The 7,779-nt window shown below is 49.6% G+C and overlaps 1 protein-coding gene across 4 annotated transcripts in view; it reads right to left on the reverse strand.

Moving 5' to 3' along the window:
• NCALD (neurocalcin delta) overlaps nucleotides 1-5,120 on the reverse strand; it is a 291,656-nt gene extending 286,536 nt beyond the window's left edge. For 2 of the 4 annotated variants that reach the window (XM_036337949.1, XM_036337948.1), the window contains exon 1: nucleotides 5,007-5,120. The gene's annotated coding sequence lies outside the window, so the exon portion shown is untranslated. The remainder of the gene's footprint in view (nucleotides 1-5,006) is intronic. The other 2 variants (XM_036337946.1, XM_036337945.1) reach the window with 1 other exon arrangement.
• Between the last annotated feature and the right edge of the window lie 2,659 nt (nucleotides 5,121-7,779).

Below are 7,779 nucleotides of genomic sequence, written 5' to 3' on the forward strand. Positions count from 1 at the left end.
CACACCCACTAGGATGGCTATTATTTTAAAAATTGGAAATAACATGTGTTGTAAAAGATGTGGAAAAAATTGAATCCTTGTCTTTTGCTGGTGGGTTTGTAAAATGGTGCAGCAGCGACAGAAAACAGTGTGGCAGTTCCTCAAAAAATGAAGCATATGCTGTAACAATTCTCCTTCTGGATACATACCCAAAAGAATTGCAAGCTGAGACTCAAACTTATACTTGTACTTGTACATCCATGTTCACAATAGCCAAAAGGAGGAAGCAACTCATGTGCCCATGGACAGACGAATGGATAAAAAAAAAAAATGGGGTAATATACAGGCGGTGGAATGTTATTCAGCTTTACAAAGGAAGGAAATTCTGCCCTATGCGGGGATATGAGTGAACCTTGAAGACATTCGTGGAATAAGCCAGTCACAAAAGGACAAATCCTGTGTGATTTCACTTATGTAGTAATGTACCTGGACGAGGCAAATTCACAGGGACGGAATAGAATGGACGGTGGTTGCCAGGCTGGGAGGCAGGGGAGATGGATGGTTTTGCATAATGGGGATGGAGCTTCAGTTCTGAAAGATGAAGACATTCTGGAGATGGCTGGTGACAACCGCACAACGATGTGAATGTACTTACTGCACTAAATGCCACAGCTAACTGGTATGATTGAAATGGGAAATGTATGTTGTGTGTATTTAATCACAGTAAAAACAAACAACGTATTCAAGAAATATGTATTGCTTGACTGTCGCACAAAGCACTGTCCTGGGGATCCGTCAGTAAACAAACTAGAAGGTCATTGTCCCCCCTGAGAGGGCTCTGCCCCTGCACTTCCCACATCGCCCTCATTCCAGTCAACCCGTCCCCTAACTGTGTCTTGCACTTTCACGCTGGAATGTAAATTCCTTAAAGATAGAGACTAGTTCTTATGCATCCTATATCCCCAGAGCTGAACATGGTATTGAGCATGCGGAAACTGCTCAAAAATATCGACTGAATAAGTGAGTAACAACCCAGCCAAAGAAGTCTGCATCTTCTTTTTTTCTCATATCATCTAGCCAGTCGGTACTTAACACTTCTTGAAGTTAGTCTGCTACATTTTCAGAAATAAAAGAATAGAGCTTCATGCAAAACTCACTTTAAATTCTTCTGTTCACAAATAATTTTACTAAGTACGTAAACTGTGGGTTTCCAATCAGAACTCCACTGTTTGCTAGCCCTGTGTCCCTGGGCAAGCCAATGCGTGCCCCTGAACCTGCTTCCCTCATCGAGGAAGTGGGGGTGCAACAGTACTGCGGTGGAGGTCTGCTGCTTTGCAATCCAAAACCCATTAGCCCTTCTCCCGGTGACAGCTCAGGAGACCTGTGACCAAGCCCACACCTTATTAACGTGTGCAACCCCAGCCACAGTAACAGGCCTGGGACCCAATCAAAGCCAGTGGCCACAGCCAGTCACTGTGAGCAATACTAGCATAGAGGCTCCCTCTTTCTGGCTGGATTTAAAACCCAGACTATGTAAGGCCTGGAGCTCTTACAGCCATCCTAACATAAAATGGGACCTAAACATGATGACAACTGCAGAAAGCAAACTGAGAAATGTGGGAGAGAAATCAAGTCCTGGTCATGAGGCCAGAGTCCTGGATTCAGCCACACTTCAGGTATGGCTGAACTAAGGAGTTATCACAGCCAAAATAATGTTCCTTTTTTTTTTTAACTTGACATAGTTTGACAGTTGCAACAGAACTGAGTCCTAATTAAAATAAATATCTCCTGAAAAAATATCACAAAGATTAAATGAGATCCTCATGTACATACATATTGCCCACCTGATCAATGGAAGCTACTAATGGCAACTGTGGTGATAGTTCATTGTCGTGGGAGAAATTTCCTGGCTTCTTCTAGGGATCACTTTCAACTCACCTGCTCTGTCCTGGAATTTGATCTTCATGGATACTCTCTATCACGGTGACAGAGATAGATATGATGGTGAGGACAAAGCTTGTCTGCCACCACTTCCTAACCCACACCCTGACAGACATCACTAATTGACCACAGCACTCTTTCCTACTGAGTCTTGGATTCACATTCAACCCAGCTCTCCAGGCAGCCACTACCAATCCATCAAAGATGACAAGCAAAATGAAACCAATTGTCTCAGCTCCAGGATGGCAGATGGCAGTTTTTCTAGAAAGAACAAGGCAGGATTTGACACATGGTCTCTATCACATATTCTTCTTCGTGTTTTGATTTGTTTACAGCCCTTTAAACATGTAAAACACATTTTTGCTCTCTCAGGTGGATACAACTCCCTGCCCGGGAGCCTTGACCAGACTCAGAGGTTTTCCCATAGCACCCATAGCACCAATAGCACCGGGCACTGGTTTATCTCCCTCTGTAGGGCTCCTGGGCGCCCAGTAGCGGGGCGCTAGGAAATGCTGCCTCAGTCAGGGGTGCCCCCACAGAGAACACACTGAACTGCCCGAAAACTAACAGAGGACTCTGAGGATGGGGGAGTTCCTGTTCTCCTTGTACGGATGCCAGGGCAAGCTGAAGTCCACACTCCGGGGAAGCCAGCACCCAGGGAAGAGCACAAAGCCCGTGCACATGGTGACCTTCACCTCTACCTCCAGACCAAATCCACTGAACCAACTCCCCTCACAGACCTGGGCCCCCAGCCCCCGCCACCAAACATGAGATCCTGACCTTTTTATGAGGGAAGGAAAGAGTCAGATCACTACATTTCCCCATTGTTAGTCTGACCCCTTACACTTCAAAAAATACCTCTGAAATGGTTCCAAGACAGTATGTCACATGTCTTTTGACTCCTTAATATTGCCCGGTTTTTGTTGTGGAGCAGTAGATGTAAAGATTGGCTTAGTCCTCCCCTCTGTTATTCTCCATGTTTGTTTCTGCCTTTAGGGAAAAGAACTGAGATTTGCCTGACTGGTGTTCATTTATTCATTCAACAAACATTTACCGACATTCACAAGGCACTTAGATGGGAAAGGCTGATACTCGACGATGATGCGAGAGGCGCGTGCAGGGTGACGTGCCAGCATGAAGCAGGGGCAGCTGGGGGAGGGGTGCCGAGAGCTCTGCGGGGAGGCAGTGTCCCTGGAGTCCAGGAGGAAGAGTGCGCAGGAGCTGACCACACAAGGAAGGGTGGGAGGGTGACGGGTGCTGAGACTCGGTAGCTTGGGCCACGGCTACCACTGGGAGGCGTGGGAGATGAGGCTGGTGAGGAGACGGGGTGGGGCCATGAAATCCCATGGAGTCCGAACCCTATCCTGAAAGCCACAGAAAACCTCTGAAGGACGTTAAGCAGAATGGCAGGCTTAGATTTTTATTTTCAAAACAAGTGTTCTAGTTGCAGCTTAGAGACTAGGCAAGGAGCCCAGCGTCAAAGCAGTTGGAGCAATTCAGGCAAGAGGTTACAAGGTCATGAACCAAACTGGTGACAACAACAAAAAAGAGCTCACATGTGTGCAGCACTTGATAATGACAACGCAGTGAGAAGTACTTTCTGCGCATTAACTCCTTTTATCTTTATATCAGCCGCATGCCACAGATCAGGAAACAGAACGGTAAGGTAAGGAGCCCGGGGTCTGGGAGCTATTCGTGTCCCAACTCAAATCCAGCAGTCTGGCTGCAGTCCCCTCCTCCCAGCCCACTCCCCTGGCACATGCCTAAGCGTATTTAGGACGGGCCCTGAGTGGCTGGAATGAGGGAGACTCCAGGCAACTTCCAGGTGTCTGTCATGGGCACCTGAACATTTGGGTTCCAGCTTCCTGAAGAAGCCCTTCCCCAAGTCTGCGTTGAGCTCCCCATGGTGTCCCCCATACACTCATACTCCCGCCTTCAGACCACACCCCCTTCTCCCCTGCAATCCTTGCACCCTGCATTTCACCCTAAAACACAGGCTTCCTTCTGTTGGAGTGAAAAACACAAGCATCGCCCTGGGATGGTCTGAGGAACCCCATCAGAGAACCCTGCTCTTGGCACTCTAGCTCTTTAAGTCTGCTATTTTCAAATCAGACAGAACCGGGAAAGCTCTGAGCAAGCTGGTGTGGCTTCCTCCTCCGCGAGCAAGACCCTGGCAGCCCTGCTCCTGGGTTTCACACTGCTGTCCCATGAACAATGTGTCCCACCCTTCGAGGCCAGCGGTGCACACACTGGGCCCGCCTGGCCTGCAGCCTCGGGCAGACCCGCGGGAAGAACGTGTTCCTGGAGGGAGATCTTTAGAGAGCCAACTGGCTTTCTTTCTCCGCCATGCAAGTTACAGCGAGCATCTGCAGCAAGAAACTTGTGTATTTCCTGCGGGCAGGGAGACCTCCTGCCCCTCCCGGCCGATACAACCCCCTTTGCACATCCTGCCTCTCTGAAGCTAAAAATAAATCGGTATGCGCTGAAAACTACTCAGACACTTCTCCCCAGCACACCCCTTCCCGCGTCCCCGAGACGCAAATCCTTCAGGTCCGGAGTCCAAAACACCGACCACTGCCTCCTCTGTGTTCACCTCGCGCCTTTCGCTCGCTCCCAAGGTCCCCTTCCCAGGCCTCCACCCCTCGCACACGCCTTCTGGGGCGGCTCAGGGCCGACGACGAAGGTCCCGGAAGGAAGCAGCGAGTGTCCTCGACCTCGACCCCAACCCGCGTCCGGGAGGGATGCTCCAGAAGGCACCCCCCTCCCCCGCCGGCCACCAGGCGCACGAACGCCCCCTTCCGACCCGGCGCCCCCATCCTGCCTGCCCCGCGCGCCTCTGCGCGTCCCTCGCCAAAGTTGCTCTCTCCCTTTCTGCCATCCACCGTCAGGGTCTTGGGTTTTGTTTTCTTTTCTCTCAAAAGCATTGACAGGGCGAACTGAATCAGGGCCGGGCTGCGGGGACAGGTCCCCAGGACTGCGCGCTCTTCGTGCCCACCCGTGCGCCCTCCGCGCCCCTAGTGCGCCCGTCCCCGCCGCAGCCGCTCCCGGCGCCACCGCGCCCCCCGCCCCCCAACCTCCCCGCATACCCGCTCCGGCTCCGGAGAAGCGGAGAAGCGGAGAAGCGGAGGGCAGGCGCTGCGACTCACCGCCCTGGCTGCTCCTGGCGTCTGTGTCGCCGCGGGCGAGGCAGCGGCAGAGGCGGCGGCAGCGGCAGCGCCTTCCCTCCGCCCGCCCCCCTGGACAGCACCGACGCCTGCCGCGCCCCCTCCCCAGCTCCCTCCTCCCCACTGCGCCCGCAGGTAGCCTCCCCCAAGGTACAGGGAGGCCAAGCTGAATTGTGGGGTTTGCAGGTGCAGTCGGTGCCCCCACCGTGCCCCGGTGCAGCCTCCGGGTTGTACCCCCTGTCCTCGCCCACCGCCCAGGTTTCTGGCTGCACTGGCACTTTGCCAGGGGTGTCACGTGGTCGTGGGGAGGTCAGATTCAACCCACAGCACCTTCTAGGCTCCAATGGGGGGTGGGGGGGGGGCGGGCTGTAGTCCCTGCTGGTTGCAGTGAAGTTCAAGGGGGCCTTGGAGGGACATGCTCCCAAGTGCCAGTGTTTTCTCTAGTCAGGGCCTCGTGAGCCGTCCGGAGTGGCTTAACGAAACCTTGGGAGGACATCTGAGGAGGCCGGTGTCCACTCCAGGATGTCACCAATCTTCCATCTCCACGGGAGATATGCGAAGTAACTGTCAGTTCATTCAACCAATACTGATTGAGTGGCTGCCAGCACATGTTTTTGTCTTGCTGCGTCCGCCACTCATGACCTGTCAAAAAGCCACTGTAACTCCTTGTGTTTGTCAGACCCAGTGGTATTTCCAACCCACAGCAGGTCTCAGCAGCAACTTGGACTCATTGATTTAAAAATTGCTGGGCAGCCGATCTATGTTTCTCTATCATCAATGTTTCTCTCTCTCTCCCTTCCTCTCTCTCTAAAAACCAATAAAAGCATTTTTAAAAAAGTTTGCAGGTTAAAAATAACAAAAAGTCACCATGTAAAGCGGTAAAGTCACCAAAACCTGTCCATGTTTGCTATAATGATTACAAATTTTTTAACATGACTAGTAATAGAAATGACAGTTACAGGTAGGTCCAAACACTGCCAACTCTGATTTGACAACCGAGTAAAAGGTTCACCCCCCTCTTCAGTTCTGCCTTCGATTTCTGCATCATTTACTCCTTCAGGCAATATTTGAAAAACTAAGTTGTCCGAGAGGCCAGTAAACCACTATTGGATACTAAAACTTGTATATGGATCCCATACATACACACTGGAACCGCCTAGGGAGCTGGCTTTTTGTTTTGTTTTGTTTTGTTTTTAATGCGAGGCCTGGGCCTCACCCCCAGAGATTCTGATTTAACCGGTCAAGGGTGTAGCCTTGCCTGGGATGTTTTTCCTTGGGCCCCAGGAGATTCTGATGTACAGCCAGGGTTGGAAACTGGGAATTAGCCAATCACCAAACAGAACCTGAGGCAATGGGAGACAGAAGAAGGAAGTTTTGAGGCCAGGAAAGGTCTGAGCAGGTGTTGCCAACTCAAATGTCCCTAAGGGATTAAGAGGCCGTAACAAAGAAGTGACTGAGGCTGGGTGTCCGGGGCAAACTGGGAAGGGCTTCATGCCGTAAGGAGGACAGGCTCATGTTTCTACACGGGAAATGCAGTCCAGTGCGGCCACCAAGTTGGGTGTTTCTTGTTTTTTCATTTGGTTTTGGTTTTGGTTTTGGTTTTTCTTTTTCAGAGAAGCCAGAAATCCACATTTAAAATGTGAACTCTTCTCAAAGTATGAGTAACGAATTTTTTAAAATGTTTCAGTGCTCTATGGGCTAAGAAAGGTTGGTGGGCCGTAAGGAGCGCCAGATCAGGAGCTGGTCAGCTGGTCTGGACAGTGTAGGGCTGGGGTGGCCTACAAGCACTGCAGGAAGAAGCTGGTGGGTCAGAGGCAGGAGTGGGAAGGTGGCAGTGTCTCTGAGTGATTTCAAAACCCATTTTCTTTATTTTTCAATTTTGCTTCAATGATCTCTGCTTTTTATATTTAAGAAAAGCTTGACATATAGTTTATATAGCATAAAATTCATCCACTTAGCACTCATGCCCTTCTTTCTCCCAACCTCAGCCCTTAGCATCCACGAATCTACTGTCTATGTCTCTAGAATTGCCTATTCTGGACATTTCATTAAATGAAGTCTTCATACAATATGACGTCTCTTGTGACTGGTTTCTTTAACTTAGCATAATGTTTTCACGGTTCATCCATGTCATCAGTACTTCCTTTTTATGAACAAGTAGTATCCATTGTGAATACTATGGTATGGACCCTCAAGTGTAAGTTTCTATGTGGAAGTATCTTTTATTCCTCTTGAGTGTCTATCCAGGAGTAGAATGGCTGGGCCACAGGGTAACTCTATGTTCAACATCTTGAGAAATAGCCACGCTGTTCTCCAAAGGAGCTGCACCTTTTTGCATTCTCACCAGCAGTGTGTAGCGTTCCAGTTTCTCCGCATCCTCACCCACACTTGTTATTCTTTTCAGTCATTCCATCCTAGTGTGAAGTACTATCTCATTGTGGTTTTGATTTGCATTTTCCTAGTGGCTAAGGATGTTGATCAGCTTTTCATGTGTTTATCTTCTTCGAGAAAAGTCTTTTCAGATCCTTGGTCCATTTTTTAACTATGTTATTTGTCTTTTTATTAGTCTTTTTATTATTCAGGTATAAGAGTTCTTTAAATATTCTGAATACAGTCCCTTATCAGATATATAATTTGCAAACATTTCCGCCTGTGGGTTGTCTTTTCATTTTCTTGGTAGTATCCTTTGAAGAAC

Source organism: Myotis myotis, unplaced genomic scaffold, assembly GCF_014108235.1.
Source record: "Myotis myotis isolate mMyoMyo1 unplaced genomic scaffold, mMyoMyo1.p scaffold_m19_p_16, whole genome shotgun sequence".
Taxonomy (NCBI): Eukaryota; Metazoa; Chordata; class Mammalia; order Chiroptera; family Vespertilionidae; genus Myotis; species Myotis myotis.